This window comes from Alosa pseudoharengus, unplaced genomic scaffold, assembly GCF_046254945.1.
Source record: "Alosa pseudoharengus isolate Yale_2024_CS ecotype anadromous, Long Island Sound unplaced genomic scaffold, YU_APseudo_1.1 YU_APseudo_1.1_scf_56, whole genome shotgun sequence".
Taxonomy (NCBI): domain Eukaryota; kingdom Metazoa; phylum Chordata; class Actinopteri; order Clupeiformes; family Clupeidae; genus Alosa; species Alosa pseudoharengus.
In genome coordinates this window covers 116222-128297 of record NW_027468844.1, presented here as the reverse complement: position 1 = coordinate 128297, position 12076 = coordinate 116222, and positions in this window count along the sequence as shown.

Genomic DNA, 12076 nt, shown 5'->3' with positions numbered 1-12076 from the left:
GTTTGGTGGGGGTGAGGGGGTAAATGTACTTAACTTTCCCACCATCACTTTCTCCCCATGATCCCCTCCCTCCCACACACACACACACACACACACACACACACTATGAGCCATGACATCAAAATACATACACAGATTGAAAGGTCACAAAGCAAAGGCAACTTACCATTTTTCCGCCTCCCATGACAGGCCTACCCATACCTGGGCCATGAAGGACAAGTTAAATCAGTGAAAATCATGTCACATTTTGACACTGACCACAGCACTCTGCATGCTCACTTAAGTCCCAGAGGTCTTAAAGTTCTCCAAGCGAGAGGCTACTCAACTTCACAGCAGCATTCTCCAATGTCATTGTACCAACATAATTCAGCTATGTGTTCAAATATCAACATCATATAATAACTGAGAGTAGCCTAACTTATATACCCGCTAAACATAGCTTGTGATCAGACAAGATACAACACAAACCCCACTCCACAGGCATACTCACCTCACACCCATCGTCTCAGTCTTGAACCCCTGACCTCTCTCATGTAAAGCACACACGCTACAGTCTCTGCCACAGCAGTCACTTCACCACATCATAATGGGCTGTAGAGTCCATATACCGTTAGCTATGTGTATGATTAGCAGATGCTTCATCCAAACACACTTAACATACGACTACAATGTAACGTTATCCTTTTATAACAATTACAATGCTAGCCTCACATAACAATACCGTTGGCATTCAAAAGCTTTGTCACCAGATAACGGGTGTTCGAAAGAATCTGTGCTGACACATTAGCATTAGGCTACATGTAAATTCACGAATAATAACAACACAGATGATTGCGGTCACCATAGCACTTCACCACAGGCCGCTCTGTTGTAGGCTAACTCCACAACACTTCACTTTCCACTGTACCACATAACGTTGTCCAGTAATGTGCAATTGTAGCTTCCAGCAATGCTATGGTATGGTATCCCACAGCAATGTTATGGGATCGTTTAATGGCTACCTCTCATCCATCTGTCCTCTGCGTGTTCCGTCATCAGGGTTACGTCGTCTACTATGGTTCTTACTACATACTACAGGTCGAGAGGTGTAGTTGTAACTACACAACTTTACGATAGTGGTTGCGAACGTTAGTTGCTACTATGGTTTTGGGAAACACTGACGCAGTGTCACGATGCATCGTACTATGTAAGTTCCACCACCATAGTTCACACTATCGTTTTGGGGAACAGTTGTGTCGTACTTACATAGTTGCAACCATGTTAGTTGCTACCGTAGTTAGCAACGATGCTTTTGGGAAACGCACTCCTGATGGGGAACAGTGTTACCTCATGCAGTAACCAGGGGCATTGGGGAGGTGATAAGGTTGCGCTGATTCGGGTGTAGGGTAGTGGCACTATACTGAATACTGGATGGTATATCGGTCAGAATATAGGACAAAGAATAGATGGGTCTTATTGTTCCAGCATTGATATCCAGAATTGCCAATATAGTATACACACACAGTCTGAAATAAAAACAAAATACGACTTAGATTCTAATAACTTACAGTAATATTTCTGCAGCTCATTATACATAAATGCATCACTATTATGCTCATCAAACTAAAATTGTACTAGGCTTGAAACAATAACACTAATTCCCTTCCAGTGAGAAGAACGTTTGTTCGTGACTACAATTATTCCATGTTCAATGTTGCCATCTAGCAGCGTAAAACGGTACTGCGTAATCACGTTAACAGCACATGTAGCACAACAGCACATCTCTCCTCCATTAGGAGATGCTACGTTCTTACAACAGTAGAAACGCCAGGTGGTAAATTCTTGCGCTAAACACATTAATATTACAATCTCATAGAACAATTACATTATATTACTTCAAGTAAACTATAGCAAAAGCAAGTTTAACTATGTTAGAAAACCTCTTGCATACCAGTGTGGATTAACACGATTTAAACATCATATGAACTTACTTTTCGTCAATGACTCGGCACTCTGAATGGTAAATACTGGATTTGATTAACAGGTAAGTAACTTTATTTATTTATTTTTTTAATCAAACTCATCAAGAGGTACAGTATGCAGTATATACATAACATCAACTGTTATCAAAAGTTACATCATATATAACATACCAGGGGACAAGTAGTTAAAATAATACAATGGTGAACAGACAAAAAAACATAAGGACATGGAATGAAAAAAAAACATTAATAAATAATGAGAACAAAATAAAAACAATGAAATAATAAAATAAGATAAAATAATAATAATTACTATTAGTGCATTAATCAACAAGATTGAAAGAGCCTAGAGGAGGTTGTTTTAATGGTCTAATGGCGTTGAACACTGAAGACTGTAATGTATATTTTTAGATCGTTTGTAAATAAAGGGAGGAGTGGTTTATTGTTTGTATATCTACATTTATTAATAAAAAAGGTTAATAATATAAAAAATATTTCTTTTTTCAATAGTAAAGTCATAGAAGCCAAATAAAACATGTTTAAAAGGAAACTCAAAATTATAATTAAGTTTGGTGCACAAGATTGCGAGTAGATCTGCCCAGAATTTCTCAGTGTGGGGACAAGACCAAAATAAATGTATGGATTTTTCTGGTGATTTTTTACAAAACTAGCATGTGTCATCTAGGTCTTTCTTCATTCTGATGATAAAGCTTTTGGAGGGATAGTATCTATGGATAAGCCCAAGTCACTTCACATACTTTGTTTATTAGTAAGTATTTCAGGGGTAAAGTCCACACTTTCTTCCATGGAATGTCATCACATAATCCTGACCAGTATGGAACTACCAAGGGAATGGTTACAATATCCCTCTGGAACAATGCTCTGATGTTTTTATTATTCTTTCGTATTTTAGGTGAGAAGCAAACCTGCCCTACCGCTGTGGTATAAGGATTTAATTCAGCCACCTGAGGCAGAGCAGCAAATGAATGCTGACTTTTTAATAACATCAAGGCACCAGGCGGTACTCCTCCTATAACCATGGCAACATCTTTTGGCTTGACTGGCAGATGAAACTTAGATAGAAACTCTGAGTAGTTGAGGAGAAGACCATTTGGATTTACAAGTTCAGAGATCAAGAGGATACCATGTTTTACCCAGTTGTCTAGATAAAGAGATTTGTTTTTATATAAGATATTTTGGTTGTTCCAGATGAGATATTTATGTGGGGAGAAGTTATGTTTGTAAATTAAGGACCAGGCTAAAAGTACTTGTTTGTGAAAATTGGCTAATTTAATTGGGATTTTGTTTATGTTGTAATTGCACATTAGAAGAAAGTTCAGCCCACCCACTTTGGAGAATATGTATTGAGGGATAAAATTCCATATAGAAGACGAGTTATTACGCATTTGTATTCATCAAGACAGATTTTGTAACATAATGGGTTCTATTTCTCCATAAGAAATCAGTCAACATTTTATCTATTTTTTTGGCAAGAGGGCTATCGACATGGAGAGCCAAGGCAAGATATGTCAATCTTGAGATTTCTTCGGCTTTTGTCAATAGAGTTCTTCCCCTTAACGAAAGATATATCTGTAGCCAGCAGTTTAATCTGGATTGTGTTTTTTTTAATAACAGGTTCAAAGTTAGCATTAGAACTTACAGAATTCTCATTCCTATGAATTGATACCCCTAAGTATTTGACTTCATCTTTGACTGGTACACCACAAATGTTGGAAGCTTTCTTATTTCTTAGAAATAGTAGCTCACATTTATTAATATTAAGGCATAATCCTGATGATGATTACTGTAATATTAAGGCATAATCCTGATGATGATTACTGTAATATTAAGGCATAATCCTGATGTGCTCTGGAAAAGTTTCTGATAAGAGAGATGGCTTGAGACACCTGAGAGTTCTCTTTGAGGAAAAGCGTAGTATCATCAGCTAATTGACTAATGAGAATTTGACGGCCTGCTATAGAGATCCCCTGCAAGTTACTCTGTTGTAAACTAGATGTACCGCAGAGCGGTACAAAATATGACCGCCGCTCAGTCCTGTACATCCGTTCGGCGAAAAAAAATCACACTTCAATTTGTCTCCATATTTTACTCCATCCCCCACTCTTGAAACAAAATTTTTCCGTAAAAGTCTAGTGGGGCTACATACCCACCAAATTTCATGTGCCCCGGTGGTTCGGTGTCCTGGGTATCGTTGACCAAAAATTCAGGAAGTAGATGACGGGGAAAAAAAAAAAAACCTTTGACAATCCCTATATGACCGCTTCGCTAGCTTCGCTTAGCTTAACGAGCCCTGGTAAGCAGCTGAGAGGCCAGGAGACATAAATAAGGCGAGACTGGGCAGCCTTGTTTTACTCCACGTGCTACACAAAAGCAGCTACTCGTACCATGTTTCAGTTTAACACAGCTGTTGCCATTTTTATACAATGTCTTAACAATACTAGAGAAATAATCACCAAACCCAAACATAGGCCTATCTAATGCTTTGAAAATGAATGGGTGTTCTACAGAATCAAAGGCTTTATAAAAATCAAGAAATAGAATTAAGCTATTATCATCAGCAAGTTCATTGTAGTCTATTACTGTAGATCCAGACGTATGTTATTGGTGATTTTTTGACGGTTTTGCATAAAGCCTGATTGCCAGAGGCGGACAGAGTACACAGCTTCATTACTTGAGTAAAAGTACAGATACCCTTTGCTAAATTTTACTCAAGTACAAGTAAAAGTACAACAGTCAGATGTCTACTTGAGTAAAAGTACTGAAGTACTTGTTTTTAAAAGTACTTGAGTATCAAGAGTACAAGAGTAGCCTACATTTTCTAAATATTGCATTACTACTGCCACAGTGCTTACATTTATATGTACAGAAACGTCCTACATGGAGTTATGAAAAATGTTAACGTTAATACCTTGGAGAATGTAAAAGGAATTGGAAGTAAAATCATTTCAGTCATTTTCAGTAAAATCATTTCAGTCATTTTCATCTTTTTACCATGTTGCCAGGGATGGGCAGTATTTCTAATACATGTATTTAAAATACGTATTTCAAATACAAAATACTATTTTGTAATTGAAAACTATCATTAACTTGTTCAGAAATTTTAAATAGTCTGGCGAGGTGGGGCCACAGGTTGGCACATTCCCGGGATGGACCTGCTAGGGTTTCGTCTCTGATCTAAATCTGACCATGGAGTTGACTTTGGCGGAAAGCTGAAGGTGATTGCTGATAGGCTGTCCCAATCAGTGGCGCCTGCCGCCTGCACAATCCAATCACGTTTGAGAGGGAAACAACAAATTGAGGGTTTCTGAGATTTTTCTTTTTTCCTTTTAGGTAGTAACGGGTACTCACGGTTATGGATAGAAATGTAGTGGAGTAAAGAGTACAATATTTGCCTCTCAAATGTACTTGAGTAAAGTCATGAGTAGGCTACTCCCCAAAAATGATACTCGAGTAAAGTACAGATCCCTCAAAATTGTACTCAAGTACTATACTCAAGTAAATGTACTCCGTTACTGTCCGGCTCTGCTGATTGAGTTTCATCAATTATGGTCTCTAGGACGTTCTTCAACCTGTTAGCAAGTACAGAGGCAAGTATTTTGTAATCATTATTTAATAGGCTAATAGGATGGCAATTATCAAGTGAATCCAGGTCTTTATTGGGCTTAGGATTATAGAGTAATAATGCTCTGTGTCACAGCAGAGAAAAGTGGTGTGTACCAACCCAGTCTGAACGTGTCACTGTCACGTTAATTAATCTATTGGGACGTGTTGTGTAACACGTTTCCTTGTTAAAAAAACGTGTTGAGCAGGACGTAATTATCGTGTTACTATCACGTTGTATTTCGCTTTCAACGAGCCAACAGAACCACGTCATCTGTCAAAAAAGCCTGACCTCACAAAATGGCGAGAATGTTATTTAATGCTTTTGACGTGCAGTTTCACACTCTTAAGCCTGCTTTGAGTTGTGGGTTAGAAGGAGCCACCTTTTAGCTAGCAGTTTTAGAAGGCTGAACCCCAGAATCCAGAAACAAGAACAAAGCAGGGACGGAGAAAAAAGAAGAATCCAAATGGGAAATGAGGTGAGCCTTGCTACTGCCGCTAGCATGATCATTTTGCTAGCAATTGAGCAAAACATTTTAAAGTTGATTTAACATGAAATAGTAGCCTATGCATGGGCAATACTGTGAATTCAGAGTAGGCTTGCACAACTTATAATTTAGCTAACGTGCATGATGTAATGTTACATTAATCTGTAAAACAGCTGTTGTCTGTGTAAATTAACATTGTAGCCTAATATTGTTAGTGTGGGCTACAGCTAACAGCTGGGAGGTAGCCTATCAGCCAGGCATGTGTAATCGATAATCATGATGAACTTGAATAGATTTCGTTGCGAAAACGCGCATTGTTTTAGGCCACATATCAGGTATAAAACAATTGTATTCTGATACAGCAGTTCTCCAGATGTTAGATATTCACTTATATTATAATATAATATTGTATTTCTTTAACCTGATTAAGAGAGGGGTTTAATTGGGGGCCAAGCAGCGAAGCTGCGAAGGCACCCATTGTGTTTCTATGTTTTCTTATTATTAGGGGTCCGAGCAGCGTAGCTGCAGGAACCCTATTGTTTCTGTACCGTTCATTTTTTGGCCAAAATTCTGTAAAAGTCATACTGCAGCCTAAACCGTAACTCCAAAACTCTTGAAATTTTCAGGTATGGTTACCAGTACCCCCCTCTACCCATAACCCAAAATTTGGGGTACTGCACCCAAAGGTGGCGCTATTGAAAAAAAAAGTTAATTATGCTTATTTCTCCTTACCAGATTCACCTAGACTCAAAATTCTTTCAGAATATTAATCTCTAAACTCAGATGCATCTTTTTGGCCCTGGTCTTATGGTCTACAAATGTTTACTTTTTCCACAATTTCATGGAAAAGCCAAACATTATAAAAAGTTTCACACTCTTCAAAAATAATCGAATCTTCACCAAAATTCTCACAGACAATGTTTAGACCAAGCCTCACAAAAGTTATCGCTCAGAATTTTGATATTTTGTTCCATTTCAGAGATATAGGCCAATAAAGTTAGACCACTTAGGCCTTTTTTCCTAGATCACCTATATTCCTATAAACCGTAAGTCCTAGAAACTTGACATTTTCAAGTATTGTTACCAGTACCCCCCACTACCCATAACCCAAATTTGGGGTACTGCACCCAAAGGTGGCGCTCTTGTCAAAAACGCTTATTTCTCCTTACCAGATTCACCTAGACTCAAAATTCTTTCATCATATTAATCTCTACATTCAGATGCATCTTTTTCACCCTGGTCTTATGCTCTAAAAATGTTTACTTTTGCCACAATTTCAGAGAAAAGCCAAACATCATAAAAAGTTTCACAGGCTTCAAAAATTATCAAATCTTCACCAAAATTCTCACAGACAATGTTTAGACAAAGCCTCACAAAAGTTATCAAAATAATTTGGATACGTTGTTCCATTTCAGAGATATAGGCCAATAAAGTTCGACCACTCAGCCCATTTCTCCTATATCACCTATATTCCTATATGAGTAATTTTTTTTTCTTGGATAACAACCATACAACCATCATTAGGTGGATACCATTAACAGTGCACATTTTCAGATATGTACTCTTTTTTATAAAGCCCTTAATTCTATTGTCAAATGTATGCTAGGAATTTTCTTGATGTTGTGTGTTTGCCAACACACATTTTCACCATTTGAATGTGACTGCTCAATGTGTATGATTGTCAGTGGCTGAGTGGGATAATGCCTAGTTCTGGTGTTTGTTAGGTTGAGAGTTCGAATCCTGCTAGAGCTTTAGGCTCAAGATGCACATGCTATTGGTTATTGAAGATTCACACTATTGAACAGCACCTGAATGACATCAGACAATTAACATTCACACTCATTAGTTGCCAAGAATCAGAATGCCGACACACTCTGACATATAGGGTGAACTTCTTTGTTTACTATTTTTCCTTCATCATTAAGTCTATCATATTTATATTTCATCCATTACTGTTCTTCTCTATAAATGTCTAATTGCCCCAGAATATCCAAAAGTTTTCAGGTGTACTCTTTCAGGAAAGCCCTTCATTTTATTGTCAAATGTATACTTGGAGTTTTTCTTGTGTGTTTACCAACACACATTTTCACCATTTGAATGTGACTGCTGAATGTGTATGATTGTCAGTGGCAGAGTGGGATAATGCCTAGTGCTGGTGTTTGTTAGGTTGAGAGTTCGAATCCTGCTAGAGCTTTAGGCTCAAGATGCACATGCTATTGGTTATTGAAGATTCACACTATTGAACAGCACCTGAATGACATCAGACAATTAACATTCACACTCATTAGTTGCCAAGAATCAGAATGCCGACACACTCTATGACATATAGGGGAACTTCTTTGTTTACTATTTTTCCTTCATCATTAAGTCTATCATATTTATATTTCATCCATTACTGTTCTTCTCTATAAATGTCTAATTGCCCCAGAATATCCAAAAGTTTTCAGGTGTACTTTTTCAGGAAAGCCCTTCATTTTATTGTCAAATATATACTTGGAGTTTTTCTTGTGTGTTTACCAACACACATTTTCACCATGTGAATGTGACTACCCAATATGTAGGATTGTCAGTGGCTCAGTGGGATAATGCCTAGTGCTGGTGTTTGTTAGGTTGAGGGTTCGAATCCCCGGTAGTGCTTTAGGCTCTAGCTCGAATACTATTGGTTATTGAAGATTCACACCATTGAACAGCACCTGAATGACATCAGGCAATCAACATTCACACTCATCAGTTGCCAAGAATCAGAATGCCGAGACACTCTATGACATTCAGGGGAACTTCTTTGTTTACTATTTTTCCTTCATCATTAAGTCTATCATATTTATATTTAATCTATTAGTGTTCATCTCTACAAATGTCTAATCGCCCCTCCATGCTTGGAGTTTTTCTTGTGTGTTTACCAATACACATTTTCACCATGTAAATGTGACTGGCCAACATGTAGGATTGACAGTGGCTCAGTGGGATAATGCCTTGTACTGGTGATCCTTAGGTTGAGAGTTCAAATCCCACTTGAAGCATTAGTGGGTTGTGGATGTTAGCATGCTACAATAGAATGCTGTTGGGTTGTGGAGGTTAACACACTATAACATTACAGCTACTTGTCAATATGGACTTGTAGTGCAAGGCAAGTATTACTGTATAATTATAAGCTGTAGCCTATAATTATTTGTTATTCTTATAATATTTGTCATTTCTTATACATATTTAGTCGGCTCTTCCACTTGACAGAACAACTCTATATCGGTTAAGGATGTCACGCATGAAACAATGCTGCAGAAACACGAAAATACGACTTTGAGTTTAGTAGGCTATAATTTTCAGTTCCTGTTTATCTATTGCACAATGGGTAATAATTTAAAGGAATCGTGTTGCAGTCTTGTAAATAGTGACCCTGCAAGATCCCTAGTCATTGCAAAATCATAGTCTGTGACTTAAAACTCTACTACTTGTCTTTAGATGTGAGAGGGTCTGAGACTGTAGTCTTTCAAAAATCTTTTCCAAATCTTTGCAAATCTTTCCAAAGTTTACCTGCTGGGAAACCCTGTAGCTCCGGAGCAGGGGCTCAGACCAGGATAAATTGTTTGCTCGCCCTCAGTTCGCTCTTTTGTTCATCTCAACCCAGCACTCCAGTGTGTCCTGCTCTGTGTGCGTCTTTAAGTTAACGTAAGTCATCACTTTAATCACCCTCACTATGACTTTTGTGATGTTTATCAGTTTGTAGAGTAGCTCTGCCATCATGTGTAAAGTTAAGGTCTTTGTTTGTTGGTTTGGTGTGTTGGAGTCCCATGTGAGAGATGATTAGGTGATGTTGGTTGACTTGGGATGTCAAGTATTGTTTAGTTGTACCTTAAATAGCCATATGATTTCAGTTTATTGTTCAAATGTCAATTGGTTTGTTTGTGAGTTGGGATCTGTACTGATTTACCCCATTTCACTGATTACTCCATTTTCTGTTTGTTTCCTCTTTGATGCAGCACACATACAAGTAAAGAACAAAAGAACAGATGAATTGAAACTCAAATAAAGTTAACTTGTGTTGCACCGAAACCTGCCATCTCCGTGTCATCACTCCATACCATTGAGCCTTCTGAGTCACACCATTGAACAGCACCTGAATGACATCAGGCAATTAACATTCACACTCATTACACACTGCTGGTGTTTGTTAGGTTGAGAGTTCGAATCCTGCTAGAGCTTGAAGCTCAAGATGCACATGCTATTGGTTATTGAAGATTGACACCATTGAACAGCACCTGAATGACATCAGGCAATTAACATTCACACTCATTAGTTGCCAAGAATCAGAATGCCGACACACTCTATGACATATAGGGGAACTTCTTTGTTTACTATTTTTCCTTCATCATTAAGTCTATCATATTTATATTTCATCCATTACTGTTCTTCTCTATAAATGTCTAATTGCCCCAGAATATCCAAAAGTTTTCAGGTGTACTCTTTCAGCAAAGCCCTTCATTTTATTGTCAAATGTATACTTGGAGTTTTTCTTGTGTGTTTACCAACACACATTTTCACCATGTGAATGTGACTGCCTATTATGTCGGATTGTTAGTGGCTCAGAGGGATAATGCCTAGTGCTGGTGTTTGTTAGGTTGAGAGTTCGAATCCTGCTAGAGCTTTAGGCTCAAGATGCACATGCTATTGGTTATTGAAGAGTCACACCATTGAACAGCACCTGAATGACATCAGGCAATCAACATTCACACTCATTAGTTGCCAAGAATCAGAATGCCGACACACTCGAAGACATATAGGGGAACTTCTTTTTTACTATTTTTCCTTCATCATTAAGTCTATCATATTTATATTTCATCCATTACTGTTCTTCTCTACAAATGTCTAATTGTCCCAGAATTTCCAAACGTTTTCAGGTGTTCTCTTTCAGGAAAGCCCTTCATTTTATTGTCAAATGTATACTTGGAGTTTTTCTTGTGTGTTTACCAATACACATTTTCACCATGTGAATGTGACTGGCAAAGATGTAGGATTGACAGTGGCTTAGTGGGATAATGCCTTGTACTGGTCATCCTTATGTTGAGAGTTCAAATCCCACCTGAAGCATTATAATACTGTTGGGTTGTGGAGGTTAGCACACTATAACATTACAGCATTACAGCTACTTGTCAATATGGACTTGTAGTGCAAGGCAAGTATAACTGTATAATTATATGCTGTTTATCTTATTGACTCCGACACAGAACCCACCACCACAAATACAATTCAATTCTGTGGGAAACACTGCCTTCCATTATCAAACCCTTCATCTTATCCACAACAAATAAATAGTCCTGTAGAATCAAGTATTGTTAGAATACTGTTGGGTTGTGGAGGTTAGCACACTATAATGTTACAGCACAGGGTAATCCTAATTTTATGCATCAAATTTATTCCAATCCAACTCAAAAGTTTTGAACGACACAAAGTGAAGGTTTTATCCAGATCAAAACCAAGAATAGATTATGTGATCTAATCCAATTTCAGGATCCTTGTTTCCCTTTGAACAACCCATTTTCAAGATTTGATCCAATCCGATAGCTGAAATCCGGTAACTGAAATCCGATAACCGAAATCCGATCACGTTTCTTTTGAACAATTGTGCCCAAACAATCAAAGCATATGTAAAACTAAAAAGCTATGCTATCATGTTCGTTTTGCTCGGACCCCGTAAATCACCGCTTGCGGTTATATTTGGGGGCCAAGCAGCGAAGCTGCGAAGGCACCCATTGTGTTTCTATGTTTTCTTATTATTGGGGGCCAAGCAGCGAAGCTGCGAAGGCACCCATTGTGTTTCTATGATTTCTTATTATTATTATTATTATTATTTAACATCTTTCCTCTGCCATTGGAGTCTATGGCAGCCTATAGAACCGTCTGGTGAAAAGTTGTGAAATTTGGCACACTGATTGGGAACAGGCCAATGATTAATTTCACCAAGATTCATGCCGGCACCTTGAGCGCTCTAGCGCCACCAACAGGCCAAAG